We start from the raw sequence: 13315 nt of genomic DNA, 5'->3' as shown, positions 1-13315 counted from the left end.
CACTCTGCCACCCCAGTTCAGACATGGCTATATGCAAATCAGTCTGACCCTGTGCCTCATGGGAACAGTCCAGCCCGAACTGCCAAGCCATGCCTTCCCTGGACCGGAAACAAGCTTCCGAGGACCGGTTTCTGGCGTTACAGCCGTCTTCAGCCCGGCTTGCTTGAATCCAGTGGCAAAGTGAGCAAGGGACTCACGTCTGAGCATACCCTGCCACACTTATGGCGGCCAAAGCGGTACAAAAGGGAGTGGTGATGGACGGAGCATCTGAACCAATCAAACACTCACTCCCAGTCAAAAGATCTGGGTTTGATCCATCACCGTTCTTTAGCTCACTCTGCCACCACAGTTCAGACATGGCTATATGCAAATCAGTCTCACCCTGTGCCTCATGGGAACAGTCCAGCCCGAACTGCCAAGCCATGCCTTCCCTGGACAGGAAACAAGCTTCCACTGGCAAGCTTGCCACTGGATTCAAGCAAGCCGGGCTGAAGACGGCTGGAATGCCAGAAACCGGTCCTCGGAAGCTTGTTTCCGGTCATACAAACACCTTAGGATAAAACACCTTCACACCTGGCCCAAGCACCAGGATACCCTCTCAGGTGATTAGAGCGCTTTGCATATCAACATAACGTAACATAACATGACATGCCTATTTCAGCTGTCCCTTGAATTAAGTCAAAAAATCGTTTAGAAATCTGTTAATGTCAGCTACACCGTTCTCATCATTAACCACAACACATGTATTTGCCACCCAGGTTTACCCTTTATACTGGTGATTATGGAGAACATGAGTTTTATAGTGGAGTGGTCTGAGAACCCATTAGGGACTGGTCGTTGTTGTCACCCTTAATGTTGGCATGCCAACAAAATAATAAATCATATTAGCAGATTTAAACCTTTTTTAAGTACCAGTATAATCTATGAAGTCTGGATTCTAAAATCTCTAAGGCCATTAGGTCAAAATCCTTATTCTAGTGAGTAACTAAAGCTGCAACTTTGGGCCTGTTATCATTTCGATTTTGATTTGAGGAATCCAGCCCTGAAGCTCGGTAGAAAATTAAAGCCCCCAGCCCCGGCAAATTATCTCATATTTTAACCCAGAAATAGAGATAAAGAAAAGATGCAAAAGTTGTGGCTCATCCACTGAGACATTATGAAAGTTGTAAAAGATGGCAATTGCGAATGATTTCTTTACAAATGACCCACAAATCTTTTAGCATCCGTTTAGTTAAAAAACATAACATCTAGCTGTTTTGAGATCATTATAGCTGTCCCTTATGTACTGCTTCAATGGAAAAGCAAAAGTGGGTATTTATGGCTAATTCTGAAAAAATAATTTTATTTAGATTTGATCTGACCCAATTTGTTTCCTGAAGTAATATCATAGAGGGTTTATGGTTCAAAATCCATACTTCTATAGACATGGACTCAAATCGATTATTGAGACAATCTGAATGAAATGAAAATATGCCACTACCACCACACCATCACACTAATCTATGAAAAGCAAACTACTAACCTGGATTGCTTGCTTTGAAGAATTAAACAACCTAATTAGAACCGTGCCCATGTGAGAACTTTAGCTAGAACAACTCGTAGCAGTATAAGTTGTTTCTTCCAAAGCCTCAGCCTGTAGAAAGCCACACAATGCCAATGGTAACACTTGAGGGGAAAATTGCATTAGTTTTGCAGTATTCTCCAAGAAAATTTCCAGAGAGGAAAAATACTTCTCAGATAGCTACAATGATCATGGCCACATCCAGAGAGGGAGAGAGATGCTGCACAAACCAATTGAATAAACAGCCACTGTTTGGGTCTTTGTTCCGTAGGTTTCTGTCTTCCGATGGAACTACTTAGCCTGGTAGATATTTCAATATGAAATGTTGTGTATGTCATCCTGGCTGTTCGTCTCTGTGCATTAGTCCTATCAGTAGCAGTAAAGGCTGAGCAGTGGACTAACCAGCTCTTAGTGGGGCATCTCTATCTCACTGAGCCCTGCTTCCTTATTCAGTTTCACATGTAAGCGACAACCTTACACTGAGAAAAGATGAAATACTGGGGTGGGTTCGTTTTTACACCTACTAAACAACAAAAAAGACAGAGAGTAAGTGCGGATAGAGTACAAATGCATTGACTGGATTGTAGGGAAAATAGCATCTGAGCACAACTCCTGCTGATGCATAGCTACATTTACTGGAACAGGGGTGGGAGCACACCGCTTCACCTCCCAGCAAGGTTCGCCCCTGGCATTGTGGTAAATGCAGTTTCAGTTACTTGCTTGCTTCAAGAGTGTTCAAGTGTTTTGCCACAGTTGGCGCAGATAGTGCTGATCTCTTGACACGTGTTTCTGGTTCTTTAACAGTCATCAGTAGGGATTACAGTCTTTGAAATTTGGGGTTTGCTGAATAGGCTGCCAAAATCTTTCTCAGGTCAGGTACTTCTCACAGGCATGTGGGTGCTTCATCCACAAGCTCGTCAGCTCAATGACTCACGGGAGTACTATTAAACAGGAAGAGGGGTTTAATAGTACTCCGCTTCGACTCCCAGCAAGGTTCGCCCCTGGCATTGTGGTAAATGCAGTTTTCAGCTTCAATAGTGTTCAAGTGTTTTACCTCAGTTGGCGCAGATAATGCTGATCCCTAGACACTTGTTTCTGGTTCTTTACCCGTCTTCAGTAGAGATTACAGACTTTGAAATTTGGGGATTGCTGAGTAGGCTGCCAAAATCTTTCTCAGGTCAGGTACCTCTCACAGGCATGCGGGTGCCTCATCCACGAGCTCGTCAGCTCAATGACTCACGGGAGAAGTATTAAACAGGAACAGGGGTGGAAGCACACCGCTTCACCTCCCAGCAAGGTTCGCCCCTGGCATTGAGGTAAATGCGTACTCTACCGCGTACTCTACCGGCCTTGTCCTGCTGAAGCGAACTTGTTGGTCAGTCGCTGTAATTCTCACCTTCCGGCCTTCCCTGGTGTCCTGATCACTGCCCTTAGGGAGGTCAAAGTTCATTCTTGTCTCACGTCCCGTTGTTCTCGTTCACTTGAAGTGTGGGTGTGGCTGTAGTACACGTGCAGTTTCCACTCACTGGCGGCCCAGGGGGTTTATTTACGGCCTCCAGGTGGTGTCAATGCTTGTTGGACATGCCGGCAGCTGCTGCTCTGCATTATGAGCATGTTTCCATGACAACCAGGGCTTTTTTCGTGCCATGAGTTTGCTGGTTCATTTGGTTTATTTATGTGATGTGTTGGGCAGTATTGGTGCTGTGCTACATGATGGAGTCATGGGCAAGGCACTGGAAAAGTCCCATAATGTGGAGGAGGTGTAGACATCGGAGCTCCTTCCTTCGTTTGCTGTTATTCAGCAGATGATACAGACTGCTGTGGCAGCTGAATTCTAGGATAGGGAGACTGTTCCTCCTTCTAAGAAGTTGAGGGTGGATTCTGGTCCCTTGCATGAGTCTGATGAGGAGGAGGATATGGAGCGTAAAGTCGTTATGTGCAGGGGTCTGAATTGAAGGAGGTCCTTCAGCACATTCGGTCTAATTTGTTGCTTCTTGAGGTGGAGGTGTCTGAGGAAGACACAGATTTTTTTGTTCCCAGTCTCAGAAGAAGGAGCCTGAGTCCTTGCCTATTCATTCTTCAGTTCTGAGGGTCTTGGTGACTGAATAGAAGGATGTTCATAAGCTTGGGCTGCCCCATTTTTTTTGCAAGACGCTGTCCTTTGCAGAACTTTGCAGACAAATTACCTTCTTCTGTGAAAGTAGATTCATTGATGTCTGGGAGGACTTACCAGGGTGCTATTGTTTCGGAGTAGACTTCTTTGGCAAACCTTGTTGATAATAAGGTGGATGAGGCTGTATATACTATTCAGTCTTAACTAAGGGACTTCCAGTCAGTGGCTGAGTTGATGGACCAAGGCCAAGACAATTCGCCAGCCCTCGCTCTGATGGAGCAGCAGGTGCAGCTCTTATCTGATATTTCTTATGATTTGTTGGTGGCGGCGGCCTCTACGGCTGGCTTTTTTGTCGCTGCTTTCTTCCACATGTGATTACATTCTTGGAAGGCGGATGTGAGTCAGAAGGGGTTGTTTATGAAGATTCTTTTCTCGGGGTGTAGCTCTTTGTCCCTTCTTTGGTGGATATGGTTAAAAATAGCAAAGCTCTGCAAGTTGCCCATTGTTGCTGCTAATACTTTGTATTTTATTCACTTCTAATATCTTGGCAAGGAAGTGTACCCTATTGCTTTTAAATTGATGTTAAGGTGCTTTTAATGTTATGAAAACTCGAATGCTTTTTAAAGAATTCCGGCTTACCCTGCCTGTTTCTGTGGGATTGTGCAGCATTACCTGTGGTCCCCTGGTCCACCGCAGTCAAGAGCAGACTGTTTGAGTGGAGGAAGGTCACAGTGAAACTCGGCTCTCTATTTTTTCAACCCACTTCTGGGTTGTGCCACACGCTGCCGCCATCTTTAGGCAAGGGACGCTCTAGTGTTTGCGTTCCCTTCCCAAGGCGGGCCCTCTAAAAGAAGCCTATGGAACTAGCGCACAGTGGACACGCGCAGCGGGCGCGTCAGCGGCGTGCCAAAGGCAAGCCCGTATGCGCCCGTCCGCGACAGGCCGGGACCCAGGGCCCAAACCTCTGCCTTTTGTAATAGCGCCAGCACTAAGTTCTCTTCCAACCAGCTGCTTAATCTTTGCACTAACTCTCGATCCACGTGTGCCTGCCTCAACGTAGATGGCAATTCCCCCGCCTGCGATCTCCTAGTGGACTTACAACCGGACGCCATATTCCTAACAGAGACATGGCTTAACAGTTGCTCGGGCCTGATGTGGCCAGAGCTCTGCCTCCTAACTACGCTATTGTCAGGAAGGACAGAGAAGCTAGGGTGGGAGGAGGGATCGCCATTATTTTTAAAAACACGTTTTGTTGCAAACTCGACGAATTATTGATTCCCGATTGGGAAGCTGCTCTTTTTAAACTTAATTTGACTCCACACTTTACTCTTTCTGGGATGCTGGTGTATCACCCCCCAGGCTCTGCTGGCTCATGGGCAACAAACGTTCCAGATTTTGTTACCCCTCTGCTACTTCACTCTGCCAATTTTTCAATTATAGGTGACCTTAACCTCCATCTGGAGGATTCTTATTGTAACATTGGTAGCACTCTTGTTTCCGATTTGGCAGCCATGAATATTTTACTTCATAATAGTGGGCCCACACACAAAGCAGGTCATCTTCTTGACCCCATTTTTTCTAACTTATCTTCTTTACACTGTCTAGCAGCCATTCCGCTGTGCTGGAATAATCACTTTTCAGTAGGATTCAGTCTTGAAACCCCCCGTTTCGCACATGCAAATAGTAACATCACTGTCAAACCTTCTAGGAACTGGAAAAAGCTGGACATCAACAAATTTAACTCATTGCTGTCCACCAATGCTCCTATCTTCCATAATAATGTTGCCTCGGATCTGGTAGCGCTTCAAGTCTGGATTCATTCGGCCCTTGATACTTGCCTCCCTATTTCTATCAGGAAGTTTAATAACCATCATCCCCCCGCCCCTGGTTCTCCGATGAATTAAAGAAGGAGAAAACCAAATGTGAAAACGTGGAGCGCCGTTGGCGAAAGACCTATGCTTCTGAAGCCAAACTCACCTACCTCACTAGCAAACGGGCCGATCATTCCCTCTGTAGGGCTGCACGTGCCAACTAAGTTTCCACATCTTTACACAGGCCAATAACTGTCCTAAAATCTTATTTAACATGATCAAGGATCTATCTGGCTAAGCTGCCACACAACCACCTCCCAGCCTTAATGTAACACAATGCGAGGATCTTGCTCAATTCTTCGTAAATAAAGTGGAAACTATTTATTCTATGCTGGCTAGCACTGCCCCTGTTTCTTCTCCCTTACCCACTGAGCCTGCTGATTGCCCTGTCTTAGTGCCTGAAAACTACACTGATCAGACAAATGTGATCACCCTCGACACCTGGCCACTCTTGGACATGGTAACACTTACACAACATCTCAGTCAAATTAAATTGGGATCCCCCTGTGTTTTACTGCCCATTGCGGTTTTACGTCAACTTGATCCACCCTCTCTTAATAACATTCTTCAACTGCTCAAAACATCCTTAACGACCTCCATTGTTCCCTTAGATTGGAAACATGCAATGGTTATCCCGCTATTAAAAAAGGCTAACGCTGATCCTGCCCTCCCTTCTAACGTTCGTCCAATTTCACTTCTTCCTGCTCTCTCAAAGATTCTTGAGAGACACATTAATGGGCATTTGTCCAAGTTTATTGAAACAAATGGGATTTTGCATCCCTCCCAGTCCGGCTTCAGGACAGGTTACTCTGCCGAGTCCATCCTGCTTGGGGTTACAGAAGTGCTTCGACACAACATCCACGAGGGCAACACCATGGCCTTGGTACTGCTTGACCTGAGCGCGGCCTTTGATACGGTCTCCCATACTGTACTCATAAAGGTCCTCCATCTCTGTGGTGTCAACGGAACACCCTTGAACTGGCTTAACTCGTTCCTCGCTGACCGCACCTTTCAGGTCTTCTCATCCACCTCCAAATCCAAGCCTCACTCCTTATCCTATGGGGTCACCCAGGGTTCGATTCTCAGCCCCCTGCTATTCAACATTTACATCAGACCGCTGGCAGCTGTGGTTTGAGCCCTCTGCACTCAGATCTGGCCTCAGTAAAGTCATGGCTTGGATGAACGCCAACTTTTTAAAACTTAATGGCGATAAAACAGAGGTCCCGATCCTGGGCAAAGATCGAGGTCTCTGGGTCCCTCAACATTGGCCGCCAGAAATGGGTATGCTCCCACAACCCTCTACTCAGGTGTGCAACCTTGGTTTTATTGTTGGAGATTCTTTTTTTATGCGCCAGCAGGTTACAAAGGTTGCTGCCACCTGCTTTACCATTCTGAAATGGTTGAGGAAGATAGTGTGGATGCTCCACGCCCAGCGCACCGTGGTCAAAGCCTTGGTTACTTCTAGGCTGGACTACGGGAACATTCTCTATTTGGGTGTCAACAAAGAGGTAACACGTAAACTGCAGCGAGTACCAAACTCCGCTGCTAGACTGCTTTGCCGAGCACCCAAAACTGCATCAACGTCCGGGCTGCTGGTAGATCTCCACTGGCTTCCAGTGGAGAAACGGGTTAAGTTCAAGGCCCCTACTTACATGTTCTGTATCAAGCATGCTAAGTCCCCCTGCTATTTGCAATATCTAGCTTGCCCCTATGTTCCCTCTCGCACTCTCAGATCCTCCACCCAAGAGAAATTCCAAGTTCCGAAAGTATGGGAGAGCGCTCCTTCTCCTACCTTGTTCCCACTTTATGGAACGCTCTCCCATTGTCCCTCCGCATGCAACCTGACCTTCTTTCTTTCTGCAGATCACTTAAAACATGGCTTTTCAGCCAATAGGCCTCTCCTTCCTCTGCTGTTCCTTATTAGTGCCGGGAAACCCTTGTGGGTAGCTGCGTGCTGGTATATAAATTTAAATAAATAAATAAGTAATTCTGCTACAAATCTCAAACTTCTGTCCACGGAAAGGTCAGTCTGTCCACGGTTCTTTGGTGCCCCGGAGGCTTTTTGTCTGGCTCGGCAAAGGGAAGGCTAATCAGCCCTTTTATGGTAGGGGGCATGGCTGGGGTGCTCCTTCCACCTCCTCCACTACTTCCTAACCCTGACTATATACCTATGAGCAAGGTCCATGTTGGGGGACGCCTGTCTCTCTTTTCCGACAGGTGGAAGTATTCCATTTCGGATCAGTGGGTCCTTCAGATGGTGACAGAGGTGTTTCATATTGTTTTTGTGGTAAGACTCTCCTAGCCAGTGTTCAAAGTCTCATGGAAACAGAGGCAGTAGTTCCGGCGCCCCCTGGTCAGGTGGGTGTATTCCATGTTTTGCGGTTGAGCAGCATACCGGCTACTTGAGGCCTGTATTGGATCTGAAGTGGGAAAATATGTTCAATTTCCATGTCAAGTTCAAGATGGTCTCTCTGAAGCTGATTTTCTCCCTTAATCATTCATATGGGTTTTCTGGCTCCCTTGCCCTACAGGATGCTTAACGCCATGTCCCTGTCCACCTGGAATCCCAAAGGCTTCTACGTTTCTCTATACTGGGTCGACATTACTAGTTCCAGGTATTGACTTTTGGTCATTGTTACTCTCCCTTGGTCTTTACTAAAGTGTTGGCTTGCGCATAGGGGTGTTGCACAGTAGAGGGGTTAGGATTTTTCGTTATCTGGATGATCTTTTGATTTCTGCCTCAACTTTCCCTAAGGCGGAGTGTCCGGTCCAGGAGTTTGCTGGGTGCTGGAGGCCCATGGGTTTCTGGTGAATCTGAAGAAGTTCTGCCTCGTCCCGACTCAGGATCTCACTTGCATTGGAGCTCACTTGATGACTCTGTTGGGGAAGGTTTTTCTGCCTCAGGGCTGAATATTGACGCTGATATCCAAAGTTCATACCTTGTTGGCAATGGACAGTCCTTTTGTGAGCCGTTGGTTGATGGTGCAGGGGCTTATGTCTGCTTCATTGAAGGTGGTTCCTTGGGCCCTCTTGCATATGTACCCTATGGTGAACCATTTTTTGCCCCTCTGACTCCCATGTGGTCAGGATTTCAATCAGGCAGTGCTGGTGATTGCCCAGGTCAGGATGGATCTAGGGTGCTGGTTGAACAAGGTGATTCTCTCCCAGGGTAGTAAGTTGCTGGTGGTTCCTTCTCAAGTGGTGACGACCGATTACAATCTGTTGGACTGGGGTGTGACCCGGGGGACTCTTCCATCCAGGGCAAGTGCACCTGGACTCTGATTTTCTGTTCTTCGAATTACAGGCACCTGAAGGGGGTTCACTTAGGTCGCTTGGGGTTTGCCGATCTGCTGGTGGGTCTCCATGTAAAAGTCCAGACCGACAACCAGGTTTGTCATGAGTAACTTGAATTATCAGGGGGGGCTGTAGGGTGTAGGCCATCAGTTGTCTCAGCTGGGCGAGATGATGTTAGGGTCCTTGTCTGCCAATTACTTACCGGGCAGGGAGAATGTGGTGGTAAACTGTCTCAGCAGGGTGTTTCCCTCCATGGGTTTGCTGTCACTGACCCAGGAGGCATTCCTGATGTTGCAGGGTCTCCAACAGTTAACTTGATTGCCTCTCTGGACAATGCCAGGCTCCATTGGTTCTACTCGATTATTTCTTGCCTGGGCGCTTGGTAGGTGGATGCGCTCTACTTCACGTGGCCTCGGGTCTTTTGTATGCATTTGCCCAAGTTCACCTGATTCAGGCAGTTTTGTAAAAAATCAGGAGGGAGGTGTCCTTTGGTGCTTCTAGTGGTTCTGGGATGGCGGCGCCACCCATGGTACCCCTGTAGTTGGAGTTGGCGGTGCACCCCAGCTTCCTCTGCATCCCTTTTTGTGTCCCCAGGTTCCCTTCCCAGTGTTCCAATCGATGGGTCTTCAGGCTTGGTTCTTGAGTGGCAGTCTCTGATGCAGAAGGGTTGTTTCCCGGTGGTGGCTGGCGTCATTCAACAGTTTTGCGTCCTTCCACCTTGAAGGCTTATACTAAGCATTGGAATAATTTATCTGGTAGGTGTGTGCGGTATTTAGACAAAAAATTGAGTTCGAAATGTTGACTTCCACAAACATCGAGTTGCAAATATCGTGACAGAAATTTCGACAGCAAGACTATCATGGCCAGGAATATTGACTTTAAGGTAAGGAATATAATAAAAAAAAATATAGAAGTCATTAATATTGTTTGCAAAAATATAGTTGGTGAAAATATGGATTTTATAATTAGTATTGTGTATTTTAGTATATATTTTTAAGTGTATGTGATGTTATTTGTTTTTTAGTAGTTATCAATTTTATTTTAATTACATTTCGCATTTTTTTAGTTCCATAGTGGGATGTGGGTTTACAGGGGGATAGGGTGAGAATAATTTAATTATAATAAATTAATAATTATTTTTTATTTACTAATATATATTTAATTGAGAATCTATAGTGTTAATTGTGGGCAGTAATTTAATACTATTTAATTATTAATTGGTTGTTAATAAATATAAATTAATTAATTGTTAATTAATTATGATAATTAGTTAATTATTAATTGAACATTAAATATGGAAATTGTGTAAATAATTTTAGGTCCAGAATGTGAGGTTTGTAGGGCTAAAGGGGAGGTAATTTATTTTTAATTCATTAATAATTAGTTGATCATTATTAATAAATGAATTGATATTTAATTAGGGTAATTGTTTACATTTTTTGTATGGGTTTTGGTTTTATAGGGGTAAAAGGTGGAGAGTAAATTAATTTAACTTACATTACAATTATTTGTTCAATACTATTAGTTTTTTTATTGAAAATACATTTTAATTGTGTAATTCATTTTTTTACAGTTTAATTTTAGCTGTGGGTTGTGGGGATTATAGGGGTAAAGGGTGGGATGTTAATTAACTTTTTACGTGTTTTAATTTGTTTTTTAAATATTAATATTTCTTTATTTGATAATTAATTATGTTAATTATTGAAGTATTTTTTTATATTTAAATGTGGGTTGTGAATTGTGTGGTGTTATAGGGTAGGAAATAAAAAAACGTTGGGGCTAATTAGGATGGTGTACGGACTTCAGTCTGTACACCATTGTTTCAGGAATCTGACTGCCCGCCTACAAGGCGTCGGTCCCACAATAAGCATTACAATGCAACTGCCACCACGACGATTGCAATGCCTATCTATTACATTACGGCAGGGGCTGCTGGCTGCAGCACCCACCGCAATGTAAAAAAGGGACATGTTACATATCCCTGCACTACGTGGCAGGCACAATGCAGTGCTTACCACATGGTGCAGTGATATGTAGGGGCATACTATAGGAGCCCCTCAGGTCCCATGTCTGAGTGCCAGGGAGGAAGGGGGACCCGCTACAGGCCCCCAAAGTCCCTTTTCATCTACCTGTTCATGGGTAAACCCACCTTGAACAGGTAGGCGGAAAGAGAGATTGTAATCCCAATGACGTGCCACTCTAGGGAATACTAATCCCCCGATGCTCCGGCAGGCTGAAGGAGCCCGTCGGACACGTGGCAGTCGGACTTTCCGACCTCCATCTACCCTGCCCACCATTGTAATATGGCGGGCGGGAAACATCTAGCCCATGGTGGGGAGATTGCCACCTACAGCCTGTCAGTGGCGGTCTCCCCACCATCATAATCAGACCCTGAATGTATGTAATAATTAATGTTTTTGTTTCTAATTATTTTCTAAGTAAAAAAAAATCTTTGCTTGAAGATCTGTATTTTATTTTATTTAATATAATATATGTAGGTATTTTTCATCTGTATTTAAATTATATTATGTTTTTCTTTTTTTCTTTTTTTTTGAAAATCTTTTTATTAGTAGGATAGAAAGTACACATGTAGGCGACACAGCACTATTAACTGTCAAGTATTCTGATACGTGCACATATTTCCAGTGACAGTTACAGCAATTAGATATTTTCATTTTCATTTTCATCCAAACAATACTCAAGTGAAATAACATCCCTCGTACCACCCTCCCACCCCCGGCACTCATGGCAATTGCATTCAAACTTATGACACTTGACTCTACCCGGTACAGCCTGTATTTCCGTCGAGCCCAGCACAGATCACACAGGGACTTCATATGCGATAGTTGTGTAGTGTGGTTATGCAGTGCGCCTAGAATCGTAGCCTTACATCAGTATATATGGCAGCACCATCTATGGATTAATCTTCATACATCCTATGGATATCATCCTCATCCTAGCCATCAGCAGATGATGGGGCAGATTCGCCGTCCCCTTCCGTTTCAAATGCCCCTAGTGCAGTGTACCAATCTAATGAAATAGGAGTTTTCCTGAGGCCTTTGCGCTCTTCACGTTGCAATGCTGCACCCTCTGCCCTACCCTATCGCAGCACCTCCGCCCTCCATAGTTCCGGGTCAGGTGGCCTAGCCGACTTCCACCGCATCGTTATAGTGCGTTTTGCAAGGAGCAAAGCCATGTCCGTGAACCGAGTAGTTACACTTCTACGGCGTTCCACCGGTCCCAGGCCTAGTATGGCATATTCTATCGTGTCAATCGGTTTAGAAGGAGCAGCACCTCGAGTATGGTGTTCCAGTAGTATCCTAATTTTGGACAGTTCCACATCATATGTATTAACCTTGCGTCTTCCGCACCGCATCTAGGGCAGCTATCAGCAGCGGCAGGAAACATAGGGTGTATGCGGTGGGGTGTAAGGTATGCCCTATGCAAGACCATCAATTGTATAAACTTAAACTTCGGATTCCTGGACACTTTCTTTGGAAATTTCAGGATACGTTCCCATTCCTTGTCCCGGACTGGTCTGCCTATGTCCTCCTCCCATCTTGTTCTTAGAGGTTGCAACGATGTCGCCCTCCCTGCTCTAATACCACTTGTAATCCATTTGGTTAGGTGGCTGCTCGTTCCCATAAGATATTGCATCGTTAACAGCAGATTTGTAACTAGTTCCTCCCCATTCTGCGCCCACGTCCTTTCTATATATCGTCGCACCCCGGCATACAGAAGGAACAGTCCATCCGGGGTGTGATGTATGGTACGGAAGTCCTCAAAGGACATCATTCCACCATCTGTGAATAGATCCCCCACTTGTGTTACTCCCGCATCATGCCATGCAGTGAGTGTGCGGTTCGACAGCAGTCCCGTCGCTATTGGGATACCCAGGAGAGGTATTGTGGGGGCGTATGAGGTCGTCGGCGATGTGTATTTCACCGCCTTCCTCCAATAGTTAATCGCAAGCCGAAGCAGCGTGGGAGTTGCCGCCGGAATTTCCGAACGGGGTAGGAGCAGTGTATGGACCCTCCCCCTCGACCAGTCCGCCTCCGAAATGTCAATTTCATGCAAATTTCGTCTTGCCAGCCAATAGGCAAGCCATTGTAGTTAGCAGGCATAGTTGTAGGCACGGAAGTCCGGCACTCCCATGCCGTCGGACTCCGTGGCGAGCTGTAGTTTGGCCAGGCCGATACGCTTCCGTCCCGAGCTCCACACCAACTCCGTTAGGATCGTGTCCAGTGTCTTAAACCATGCAGCCGGAATCATGAATGGGAGTCTCGTGAAGTAGTAAATCAGGCGGGGCAGCACAACCATCTTGGAAATGGCCACTCTGCCCGCCACAGACAGCGGCAGTGCCGTCCAGAATTGTGTCTGTGATTTCAGCGCTGCTATCGACCTCCCCAGGTTGCCATCGATCATGTCTCCAGCTGCCCTATATATCTGTATCCCTAAGTATCGGAAGGTAGTTTC

This window comes from Lissotriton helveticus, chromosome 2_1 (genome assembly GCF_964261635.1).
Source record: "Lissotriton helveticus chromosome 2_1, aLisHel1.1, whole genome shotgun sequence".
Taxonomy (NCBI): domain Eukaryota; kingdom Metazoa; phylum Chordata; class Amphibia; order Caudata; family Salamandridae; genus Lissotriton; species Lissotriton helveticus.
This window is presented reverse-complemented; position numbering follows the sequence as displayed.